This window comes from Furipterus horrens, unplaced genomic scaffold (assembly GCF_987537825.1).
Source record: "Furipterus horrens unplaced genomic scaffold, mFurHor1.1.pri manual_scaffold_9, whole genome shotgun sequence".
In the NCBI taxonomy this organism is placed as follows: Eukaryota; Metazoa; Chordata; class Mammalia; order Chiroptera; family Furipteridae; genus Furipterus; species Furipterus horrens.
The window spans coordinates 40,840,922-40,854,676 of record NW_028327179.1 but is presented as its reverse complement, the minus strand read 5'-3'; the positions used below and the strand labels follow the sequence as shown (position 1 = coordinate 40,854,676).

Sequence of the window (13,755 nt, the reverse complement as noted above, 5' to 3'; positions counted from 1 at the left end):
CCATCTTACCAGTCTGGATGGAAGTGGTTTCTTTAAATCTATAGTTGTCAGACTTCCATTCAACTTGATTTCTGATGGTTCTGAGTGATGGTTATTCTATATTTTAGTTGTAATTTGTATGTGGTCGTGTGAAGAGATGAGCCAGGTCTGTCTACAGAAAATTATTTTCAAGGTCAGATAAGGGTAACAAAGAGAGAAAACATACATAAAATAAAAATACCTAAACACCATTAAATAAGACTTGTAAAAGTCGAGATGACTGAGTCCTACTATGGTAACGAACCTGAAACACCAGGAAAACATACGACTTTTTTAGCAAGGTAGAAATGACCAAAATTGTTCCAATAGAAGGTAAGAAACAAAATATAACAAAAACAAAAACAAAAACAAAAACCTTCAATCTATTAATTACCAAAAAAGAAATGTGCTGTAAGTAAAACACTATTATTGAAAAAATTGTAATTAAATTAAAAAAAATAATAATTACAATGTTGTTAAAACTTTCCTAGGCATGGATAAGATTTCTCATTTTATTTTGTAACATCAGCATGATTTTTATAACAAAACATTACATGAGATACTCAAGGGTAATTATAGATCAATCTAATGAATATATATGCAAAATTCTGAGATATTTGTTAACCAAACTTAAAGTTGTGAAGCAACAATAATATTTATACATCAAAAGAAGTGTTATGTAAAGGCACAAAAGATTAATTATATAATCCATCTGAGATAAGCCCTAAAATAAAGTGTCCATCGGTGACTATTAATCTGTATTATGGGGTTTTCAATTAAAGAAAATGTTGTATAACAATGGGATAAAATAAGATTAGAAAAATTAATATAAGAATTAGAGGCATTCTATCCATGTGACGAATCTTAAAGATACTTTCTCTAGCTGTCACAGACTGCAGTACTAAAAACTAAAGAAAACTAAGAAATATCTCTTACCGTAATGTTGATTTGCCCTTTTTACTCAGCTAAAATTAAACATTATTGGCCAAAAGTGTCTCTGACCCCACCCTAACTGCTTCTTTGTGAAAACCTTTCTTTAAAAAACCAAATTCTACTTTAACCTCATCTTCCCTATCAAAACTAGAACTCGCATACTACCGCACAACTTTATTCAAATAGAAGTAAAGTAACCATAACCTGGCTATTTATCCAAAGTTATTTGCATTTTAATCTTCTGCATCTTAAACATCTTTTTAATGGTGTGGAATAAACAAATATATCTATTGCTACACAAGTAGTTTTAAATACCAGGAAATCAGTAGGGGCAGATTGCCTGAGTGAAGCTTCTCATTTTTTTTATTTTAAAAAATGTCCAAATTACACTCTTCAATTAAGTTCAAACTTGTAGTTGCAACTTTTTTTGCCCTTTTTATGTGGTTTAGTGTTTTTATGTAAGAATAGGAGGGAAGGCAATACAATTGAAGGCTGATTATAATCTCCCCCTACTTCTTTAGGGAAGAGAAACCAGCTAAACTTGGCCTTTTTTTTTTTTTTTTTAACCAAAGACCAAGAGAAAAGCTACAGCCTTAAATCTGATCTTTAGTCTAACCATTGTTCCTGTGATAGGTATTGGGAAGAAAAACAAAATGCTGACTCAGCACTGGTGGAATTTATAGTCTAGTGAAAGAGTTATGCATTTGAAAGGAAGTGATAGACTTTCCTAAAGAAGCGTATACTCAAGGTGCTATTTTAAAACAAAAAGATGATGTTTAGTGTGATCTTGGGAGGTGCAGAAAGGGAGGTTTCCCAGAGGAGAATATGGTTGAGTTGAAGCTTGAAGGAAGGGAAAAATGTGAGCTGGTAGAGACAATGCCTTATAACATGGAAAATATCCAAGGAGGAAATCTAACAACATCTGACTGCTTATAATCTGGGTTTGGCTTCTTATTCTTTGCCTTGTGTTGCTTACTGTTAAATACATAGAATCCTTCCTTTAAAAGAATGTGGCTCCGCACTGTGTGGTTTTAATGCATTAGTATAAAATTCAGGCCAGGTTGGGGTGTTGGCATGTGTGTGTTGAGTGTCTGTTCACATAAAGATGCCTTCTGCTTTAGAGAGTGTGTGCACTAGAGAGTGTGTGCACTTAAAAGGATTTGGAAACAGTCCAGTCTTTTCTGCTGATTCTGCTGTCTGCATGGCGAATTAGGAGAGACAGTGTTGGTCCTGCTTGATTTTATCTTAATCTTCACATGGACCCTTTTATTTAACATTCTTCAGGAATGGACCAGAAAGGGATGCCAGAGTGTGTGTTTTTTAATTCTCTTTTCTTTTTATGGACTGCTTATATGTAAAAAGCACTTACAAACAGCCGGTTTTAATCATTTGGAAGCAATGACACTAAAAATGAGCTGTGCTTTTAAATTCAATACACTATGTTTAAGGGAGACCTAATATTTATTTTGCATATATGTATGTAAAATATGTACATAATGCAGTATGTAAAATATGGATTTGATTGCAAGGTTTAGAGCTGAAGGCAAGTTCTACAGAGCTAAATTTTAGGTTTTAAATACTAGTTAAATATTAAACTCTATCCCAGGGATTTTTCAAAAAACCATGCTCTCACAAATATCAGTCAGTAAATCATTGCAACTAGAATCTGAACCACCAAATTTAATTTCAAATAGACTCCTGATGATTTTCACAAGCAATTTACTTATGTAGAATAATGATAACTTTCTAAAATTTTCCTGAAATTACAGGTAAATGTTTGCACCTGGTTGTCTTTTTCCCTCCAAATGGGGGTTATATTCTTATAAGAATTCCCCTGATATTAAAATATCTGCACATATTTAAAGGATAGATTGTGGTCTTTGGTAACATAATGAGCTCTTTAGGGTTTACTTCATATAATCTCTTCTTTTCCCTTTTGTACTCTGCATACTTAACACTCACATGCTAATATTAGCACTAATGTCTTAGGCCTAAATAGCAATAATTACTGGATGACACACTGGCTTCTATTTAAGTTGACAACTCAATAACTTGACATATGCATTACATCTCTATTACACTGGAATCTAAATGGCACTTTATAGAACATTCCTTTTATATTTAGTTCACTGACTGATCAGACTCGAGCTTGTGCTCATCATGTGTCTTTTGAAGACTAGTGAATGTGTCAATTCTAAGACTTGCCAGTGGTAGATAATGGAATCATTGAAAGCTGTATTTACAGATAAATGGTGGGGGTTTGATAATATGTTTCTTGGACAAATAAAAGTCAAAGACATTTTTATAATATTTTTAATATATAGTATAAAAAGTTATAACTAGAAAACATCATACTTAAGAAATTTTGTCTGGGATATTAGGTATATCTACTTAGGTTTTCTTTTCAAAGATATTCAATAAATGGATAGAATTTAGAAAATAACTTTTTATGTTTTAGGAATTTTTGTTATGGCAGGATTTCAAGTATGTAAATGTAGAGTTTAATAATTATAGAACACCTCTGTTCTTGTTACCTAAATTTCAGAGTCTAAAATGTTTCAATCCATTCTGTGGTACTATTGGAGTTTAAAATATGAACATTGTTTTTTCTCTTCTCTCCTGTATTTAATCCTTTCTTCACTGCACCTCTCTTCTTTTCTCCTCTTTCTCCTTGAAAGACATTAGGGAGAAAGTGATGGTGACAAGCATGGGGTTTATGTGAAATGCAGCAGCGAGTATGGTGGTTAGGGCAGCCTTATAGTCTTGGAAGATTAGCTACACATAGGGGATTTATCCAATATGTAAATATATTTAAAATAATGGGTCTAAGTCTCTCACTGACAGAACGAAGATACCAATATTATAAGACTTCAGCATTGTAACACCGCATAAATAATGGACACATCTAGTGTTCATTTGGCTTCTCAACTTCTAAATACCACTCTTGACTAAAAAGGGCCCAAGACTATAAGAGAAATAGCTGATTTCAGGGCTGGGACCAAAAAAAAAAAAGTATAATACAAGCCAGAAATATCTTGTTGGGATGGATAGTAAGAAAGAATTCAAAGAAAAGTGGGAGCATTACTAAAGGATCTATAAATCAATACTAAAGGGTTCCCACTGGCCAAATATTCTACAAAGTGACAGCCTCGCAATCTAGACAACTATAAAGGTCATGAAATCAAAGAAAGATTGAGAAAGTTCCTGAATGAAGCTGACTGGAAAGATATGAAAATCGGGTACAAGTGTAATCCTGGCTTAGATGCTTTTATTATAAAGGATGTGATTGAAATGAAACTTTAAAAGATCTGCAGATTTATGGTGCACAGGTGTTCTTTGCATCTTTCTTGCTTCTTTTCAGTAAGTTTAAAATTATTTCAAAATAAAATTAGTATTTTAAAAATAATTTTTTTGAATTTCTTTATAAATGTTGAAAAAACTTTACCAAATTATAATTGATACACAGAGAAGTTGCACACATTTCATTTATACAATTTGATGAGTTTGGACATATGTCCATGAAACCATTATCACAATCAAGATAGTAAACATATGCATCACCTCCAAGTTTCCTCTGACTCTCATTTGTATGTGTGTGTGTATGTATGCATGTGTGTAGTGTGTATGTGTAGAATATTTAACATCAGATCTATCCATTTACAGATTTTAAGTAAACATTATAGTATTTTTAAATATAAATGCACTTTTTTGAGAAATATTTTTCTTTCTTTTTCTTTTTTTCTATTTCATTTGTGGTGCATGAAATTTAGGTTTTGACTAATTTCCAGCATATGCTCACACGGAACTTCCCATGAGGTACTAGTAGAGATATAAGATCAGCAACTATGGGAGGAGTGCTTTTGAACTTCCCTTTTATTCTCTTTGACCTGGACACCTGCATCCGGGATGGTATCTCCCTAAGTTCGTCATGACAGTGAAACGGGAAATGGCAATCCTATCAAACTTCCTGGAAATCCTTCTTTCCCAAGGAAAATAAGGACAAACTCCACTTAAGCAATGGTTCCCTTCACAGTGTTTCTCACAGTGTCCTCCAAAGTGTATTTGTTAACAGATACCCTGAAGGGTTACTAGTTTTGTGGCAGAAGCCTACACCACTCATATTTATTAACTGTCGTTCAGAGTAGCAATTTCCCTGGAGATTGTGCCCTCACAAACGACACAATATAATGTCTAATGCTTCATATAAGACATGTCATTAACTGCAGAACTATTTAGAACTATTTATCATGTGGTCTGCCTCATTGTACTTTTCTTTTTTTTTTTTTTTGCTGATGCCATATGAACACAGGATTTCCCAGAAGTTAATAAATGGAACACAACAAAGAATGAGTACAGAAAGCAGTTCATGTACTTCATAAAAAAGGAACAAAGAAGCAGGATGAGGTCAAGGAGAAAATCAGGGCTGATAAGCACAGTGGGGCGAAATGTTGCAAGAGGACTAATAGGCATGTGGAAGCCTCTGTGAATCAATCACCAGAGCAGATCAGTCACCACATTTGTCTATTCTGACAGTATGAAATTGACCAGTAAAGCGGCCAAAGAATAGTTTGAAAATGATCAAAATGGATCTAAATGACAGATGCCAAAGATCATCTGTTTCCTCTAAAATCTCTATGGGGATATTATTTCATTATTTTAAATTCATACTAATTTCACATATATCTATTTGAGTGCTTACTAGTCCCAAAACACTGTTGGAGATAATGAGGGGTATACAAGGATGAATATGCTAAAATCTCTGACATCAGACAGCTAAAAGTCTCGGAGGTGACACTGCTCTAGTATAGAGGACAATATGACATATTTCTTTGGGTTTTGGCTATTGTTCTTTGGAGTCTAATACAGGAGGATAAGACAGAAAGCCACTGTAAAACTTGATCAAATCTGTACATGTTTGCAGGAAAAAAGGAGGAATTTAAAAGTTTGAGTGGGGATTGAATGGAATCCTTACTTTCGAGATGAACACATCTCTTTTCATATATGGTGGGCTGTGTAGAATTATCAAGTGTCAAAAACCACCATCAGAGTGTCCCTGAGAAATGCAAAAGCAACTGTGGAATCGTGATTTTCAAGGAGAAGGGGGGAGAAGCAGTACAAGGAGGCAGAAGTGGACAGAATCAAGGAGAAAATAAACCTGACATTCTTCAATATTTGCCTAAGGCCCATGTAGATACCACATCTGTCAGAGTAAAACTTGGAGAGGCAATAAGAACGCAGAGCTCACAAACACCTTCAATTCCTTTGCTCACATGCAGCCCCCACACCGCCAGTGCTTTAACAAGACTCTGCTATTCATACTGCCTACTAGGAAATATTTTGGGGGATTTTTCTATTAAATTTTTAAATGAAAAGATTTTGAAAATCTCTTAAGATGCATCAATAATATGATGATACTTGTAAGACTTATAGGTTTTCATTAACACCATGACTCACCTAGGGATTCATTAAGTAAATTCCATATTCTATCTGGGGACAACAGTTTTGTTTTTCCCTATGTTTTGTTGTTGCTGCTGTTTGTTTTGTTTGTGTCACTTTCTCTATACTAAATACTGTGAGTGGGTATTTGGATTTCAAGTGTTTTCAGGGAGTATTTGCTCAGCACAGAGGAAAGGGAGAGGGAAAGCTGTTATATATTTTCTGCAAAACGGACTCCCTGCCCAAGCTTCAGATTAACCTTCAAGAAGACATGTTTGCAAGAAATATATGGAATTTCCAATGTTATGATTCACATACTCCAAGTCTGGATCTAAACTAGAAACCTAGAGCAGGAAATGTATTTTTCTTGATCTTCACAGTGATTGATTTTATGGCTTGCTCTGGGCATTTGGTTTATTAACTGTAACTCTTAAAAGCAGAGATAATTTTTGGGAACAATGAAGCCTGAACAAAAATGTAATGAAAAAAAATAATAATAAGCCTTTAAAGTGCCTAAACTACAGCAAACCCAGCAGACTTTTTTTTTTTTTTGGAAAAAATATAGTTGTAATATCCTAAATTTGATCATAACTTAGAATCTAGACAGTCCTCCTTTATGTAAGCCAGGGCAAATTTAACTATAGGAAAATCTCTGGGGGGAAAATTGTTTATTAAAAGAGTTAATGTTTATCCATCTTCCTTTCTTTCCCTAAAAGTCATTTATTTTTTATATTGGTTTGAAGCAGTTTAGAAGTTATGAATAGTAATAGCTATTAATATTGAGTGATAATTATTCTGCCTGGCATCAAGTAAAAGATTTTATCACATAAGAATTACTATGATATGATATATCTTAAAGCAGGCTCAAATGCCTATGTGTATTTTCTGTGAGAACTTGTTTGACTAAAGAATAGTGTAAAACAGTTTGGGAAAGAGTTTTTTTGGAAAACTGTTTTAAAGAATTTAAGCCCTTTTTTTAAACAATACTAATTTTAATCATGTTTTCAGCTTTCTTTCTTTGATTTCAATTTAGGGACACCTCTAAGGTTTTAAGATTATAATGGTTTTCCATAGAATAGGTGTACCATATATAATAATTTTCCTTAGAAAATATCAGTTTCCACTATATCTTCCATATTCTGCTCACATGTTCCATACATTGTCATTTTATTTGAAAATGATATTAATGTACAAGAAACATTTTAATTGAGAATTGCATTAATGTAAAATAAACATATAGTTGAGATTTGGAACTCAGTTGTTTTTATACTTCTTTAAGTGTTCTGTGTTGGGTATCTGTTAAATACATATCTATACATTTATATACTATATAAATATAATATCAAATATCTAATTAATATCTGTACAAATAATATTATACATATATATAATTTCCTTAATACTGTATTTATTTCTCCATTGTCTACTAGCTCCCTGTGTTGCCATTGAGAAGTCAGAAGCCATGCTGATTCTTGATTGTTTTGTATAGGTGTGAATTTTTCCAACTTTGGGAATATATAGAATTGTCTGTTTGCTCCAAGCTGTTTTAAAAACTTTACCATGACATGCATTGTTGGAAATATACTTTTATCCACTGTGCTGGCATCTGATGAGCTTTTTAAATCTGAAAACAAGTCCTTTAGTTAACTGAAAATTTTCTTAAAAGACTTATTTGACAATTTCCTTTCTTCTTCTGTCATAGAACTATTATTTGGATGTTGAACTTTTAGAATGTCCCTATTATTTTCTTTTCTTATCTGAATGTTCCTTTTCAACAGTACTCTGTTTTGCACAAAGTCTTTTGATCTTCACCTGGCCATGTAAGAATGGGCTTTGGACCTGGAACACTGCTTCAAGAGATAAAGGAACCTCACAGTCTATGCTAGGCTTATCTCATTGTGTGGGACTATCCCTGTTTCCTACTCAATAGGTACTCTTTTGTTCTTCTTCAGTGCATGTGTCAGTGGCCCAGGGAATATCCTCATCCTTCTGTATTTCAGACCCTATGGAGCATGAAGTGGGTTGTGTGTAGTAATATCACCCACATGGGCTGCATAGTGGATCTGCTGGCTATGACAACTAAGGCATTGTAAGGGGCACTCTTTTCATTGTTCCTCTTGAGCCTAGTATGCATTCCATCTGTTCTTGTAGACTTAGAATCATGCACTGATCTCTTCTTTAGCGGCAGTTACCTGCCTTTTAAATGTGGCTGCAAAGTTTGGCCACTCATGAGTGATGAGACAAAAATCTCTCTAAGGATATTAATAATTTCTTTTTTGAAGTTTACTTTTTCCTGCATATTTTGTTTTCTCTGATCACTTGTTTGTTTTGTTCACTGAATTCCATATTAAGGAATTTCCTCAGATATCTGTCCATCATTAATGTCTGCTTATATTCAAGAGTAGGGTATCAAGATGAAGTTTGAAATTTCTGAGCATGTGGATGTGAATAATCAACTGTGAATTTCATTAAAGTATGATCTGACCTGACCACTTTCACTGGAAATTCCTATGTCATGATCTTTGTGTTTTGCCTTTTGATGTGGCCAGTTTTTGCAAAGACTACTTAATATCCTGCCTGGAACCAATGCTCTGAGAGTCAAGAGAAGGAATATGGCTGGGCAGGGGGATGTCTCACACTTTTCTATAAATACCTATACATTTACTTAATACTTTTCACTCATTGGTATCTGTTAAAGCCCAATTCATAGATCCTCTGCTTTATTCTCTCCAGAGAGCAAGGCTTTATTTATTAATTTGCCATGATAGGACTGTCACCTGGCTACTTTTAGTAGGAAAAAAAGAATTTGGGAAATTATATGCTTTATAAATAGACCCTTAACTATTCTTTTCTCTACTAACATCCTCTTTATAGTCAACCCACTTCCACACATACTTGAGATACCAATTCCAGAACTTTTGGGGATTGAATCTCTTTTTTCTCATTGTTTTCTTGACTCTGTTATATCAAACAATTTTTTCTGTCTTATGTTCATCCTAACCTTATATATTTAAACATTTACTATCATGTTAATCAGGATTTGTGAGGGAGTAAAATTAATAAGTATATTCAATTAATACTGAAATTTTATACTTTACATTTTGTGTATGAACATTTCAGAGTCAAATTGCATATCTCAACTAACCTATTTTTAATCCTTAAAGGGTATCAAAATCATAATACTGTTGTCAATACATTTAATAACATCTAAACAAAATCTTTTGATTCACCTTTGGTCAGAGGTTATTAGCAGATGTGTCCAACCTATGACATATATATGTATTATCAATATGTACATGACACAATGAACTATATAGAGGACATTGAATAAAATGGGGTATAAGGATTAATCTACCTGAAAACAGTGGAATGTCAGTGAGCATTATATTAATTTGGATTGAGTCAAGAACACAGAGCCACTTTAAGGATTTGGAACAGAGGCTATAATATAAGAATTAGGGCTCATAGGACTGTTAGCAGAATTGGGAGAACCAAGGCTAAGAAACTGTAACTGAAAAGGGAGAAACGGAGATATTGAAGATCTGAGTTTGAAGCACAGAAAGTAGGTGGTTCTTAAAGTCTTAAAGAAAAACTGCTGCAATTCTCAAGAATACCTGAAAAGCATCCACTAATTTTCTCATTGTGCAGCAGCAAAGTATGTCGTTCTCAAGTACATGCTGAGAACCTCCTGTGGATGTGCAGCCACATTTAGAGCATAACTGTCCAGCTGTGTCTCTTCTGCTTTGCAGATCACACTTGGGTTCCTTCAGTTGGCAAACTTCAACTAGAAACCATAGATGGAAGGGAATTTTTGTCTGAGTGTAAAGAACACTTAGAATGAATGTCAGTGAAACTGAGTTAGCAAAAAAATGATGTACCTACAATATAAGAAGTTGTATCTATTCAATTAAGTGCTATAATTATTGATTTATATGCCATGGTATGGGTAGGAATCCATGATGACAGGCCATACCTAGAGGGCATCTATAGACTAAGGAAAGCAGAGGGAAGGTGAAGATATAAACCAAAATATTTTCCTCATTTACCAGGTTCTATATAACATAAAATATTCCTACTCTGTTATGTTGATTTTGAGACTCCAGCAAACCAAACAAAACAATTTCTCCCACGTAATTAATAAGTGAAAAGCAGAAAATGTCATATTACTGTTAAGAAAGAAAAGAAAAAAGAAAAAAAGACAGCCTCTGACATTCAGAATCAAGCCTAATATCACTAAGCCAGGCAATGCTCCTATTGAGCAAAAATAATCTCAAAGAATACCAATCTCAGACTAGGTTACTCTAAGTCCATGAGAAAGGGAGACAAAACAAGGCCACTTCATTATTTTAGCTAAGTCCAGTAAAAAACAAAGTCACTGTGCCAACTACAAAAATACAAAACATGTCCTCATTTTGCCTGAAATGAGTGACTGCTCACTCTTATTTACCAATCATAGCCTTGTTCTCATTACAGTTTCTTCTTCCTACAAATAAAATGTATTGAGATACCAGTGATAAAAATCCTTAAATAGTCCCACTTTTTCATGAAAATGTTGCTAAGCAGATAGTTAAAACACATGAAAAATATTGAAAACACCTCCCATAGAATTACAGATTTCTCTCCAAGATATGTGCTTCTTCCTCTCAAAACATCAGCAATATTACAGGAATAACAAGCACAACTCACCAAATTTGAATTGATGTGCTTCCTATGTTCTGGTCATCATTTTTTCCTTTACTTGTACTTCCTCTACACAGAATCTGGACAATCTGTAATTGTCCACTCTATCATAGCACATTAAAAAAAATTTTTATGAGGATCTTGAGTGTTAAGGCTTTGTGGCAAAAGTCAATCCTAACCGGAAATTGGTGAGTTCATTTACAACCAAGAATCCATTAAGGAAATTCTGTTTTTCAAGAAATCTCATTTGGTTGTACATTAGTGACCAGTCCAGTGATTAAATCATCCTTTGCATAACTACCAGGAAAAAAATAAAAACTTTTATATGTTTGTGGCCTATTGCAACTGCACCCCAGGCTATGACCATATCAGTACTACAAACAGATCAGGGTCAGGTATGATCTACATTTGGATTGACACATTCCAAGAAAAATGCAGGTGCTATAGGAAGTGATATGGATAATACAGTAGGTAGTAATCTTTCCTGAGTCAATTCTAGAACAATTACCCAGCATGGGACAAGGGAGCAGTGATATGTGAGAGATGGTCACAAAACTAAATTTCTATGATGCATAATTCTTTATAGTTAACATTTTAATAAATTGATGGTTAATTTTATCTCCCAGGCAAGTTTTTGGGTAAAATATCTATGTCTTTGCTTACTCTCTCCATATTTAATAAGAATTATAAAACTGTTGTCAATTTAAAGTATTTTAGCTTGAGTGCTACTAAGGTTCTCAAAGGAGCCTTAGGTATTATTTGACCCAAGCCTTAGATTTATAATTAAAAAGAAGATCGTTTACTTGAGTTGCAGAATTGGGGCTTGGACAAAGTTTTCTGATACCTATTTCTGCTGATCTCGCTCTCACTGCTTCTCCTCTATCTCACACTCTCGCCTCTTATCTTAACAATTCATTTGTTTTTAATTCAGGGCAGATTTTTCTGTAGTCAATGAACAAATAAATAACACAATTAATTTATTCAACATAAAATAATACTAGAATATTTTTTCTTTCTTTTTTATTTATTTTATTTTTTGTATTTAACATTACATAGCAAATATATCCCAGATATTTTGGCAAACCAGATTCCAATACAGTCCCATTGATTTCAACAGAATTATTAATTTCATAGGAAAAATATATAACTTCTTAAATTTTAATTTAATAACCTTATTTACTAAATCATTAGATTCTTCTCTTAAGGCAAATCTACAGCAGCAGTTTACATTGATTTTCTATTAAAGAATGTCTGGAAAGTTAATTAAGCATGTGCTGATTTTGTATATAAAATTGTGATACTGTCTACTGCTGGTCCACTAATTCCTGCTGCATCATCCACACTCAGGGACTCACCATTGTGGATACTCTGTAAAAGCAAATGGCACTTTTGCCTTAAACCTTTTGAAAAAGCTGGGTAAATATAATTGGAAAAACATGTTTTTCTTGCCCATGAGCATCTCCACTGCCCTGGTCATGATCTTCAAAGGGGCAAAGGAAAACATCATGGCTCAGATTGTTCAGGCACTTTTTTAAAGAAAAATTGATGGCGAGGTGGAGATTTCCAATCACTTCTCACCGAAGTTCACAGGACTGGCATGCATTATTTGCTTAGAACTGCCAACAGGATCTTTGGAGAAAAGTTGTATGATTTAAATTCCTTTCAAAGATTCCTGCCACAAATTCTACCAAGCAGAGATGGAAGAGCTCAACTTCTTCAAAGCTACAGAGGGGGCTAGAAAACATGTCAACACTTGGGGAGCTAACAAGATAGAAGGTAAAATTACAGAGTTGCTGTCTCCGAATTCAGTTACTCGGGTTACTTGTCTGGTTCTTGTGAAAGCCATGTACTTCAAAGGAAACTAGGATAATCAGCTTAACAAACAGCAGACCAAGGAAAGACCATTTAAAGTCAACAAGAATGAGGAGAAACCTGTGCAAATGTTGTTTAAGAAAACTTCCTTTAATATGACCTACATAAAAATGTATTCACTAAAATTCTAGTGACACCTTACAATGTACCTGAAATTCAAAGTAACCTTTGGTGACAATCCAAAAATAAAGGGCCTACTTTTGAAGTCTCACATTCAGAAAAAAAAAAAATAATAATAATAATGATATTGTAATAAATAGTATAAGTCAAAAAAATAATGACACTGACTGGTCACTACTGATGGAATTTTAAAAATGCAAGGAAAGAGCTTCATCATTTAAATTCTAGAGAGATGCTGTATTCAGCAAAAATTAAAAATCAATATAATTGTAATATATACAATGTTGGGAAAGAGGATAGAATTGATGGAATCATTTATCTCTAAAAAGCAAAGTTGTGCTGTTAATCAAATAGGATAGAACTAGTGAAAGATATTTTCATTTGTCTCAGACTGAGTGAGTCTGGCACACCCATACGTTTATATTTGCAACAACTTCTTTACAAATTGCTCTCTTTATAAATCACCCATCTCTCCATTGTCCACAGTCTCTGAACTTAATTCATGGCTTGCCACATGTTAGGTATGTGATCATGAGTTCATATAATGTTAGCATTTTTAAATGCTAATGAGGTAAAAGTAGTGTTGAATTTATAGAGATGTTTTGAGAATTAATAAATAAATACAGAATAACCATTCATTAAGCATTAGTAACCATTGCAATTGTTATTGTTAATGTTAATAACCATTACAATAAC

The 13,755-nt window shown here is 33.6% G+C and overlaps 1 pseudogene; it reads left to right on the top strand.

The window, feature by feature from the left end:
• Positions 1-326: 326 nt before the first annotated feature.
• On the top strand, positions 327-13,114 carry LOC150001640 (serpin B6 pseudogene; annotated as a pseudogene).
• The last annotated feature ends 641 nt before the right edge of the window (positions 13,115-13,755 follow it).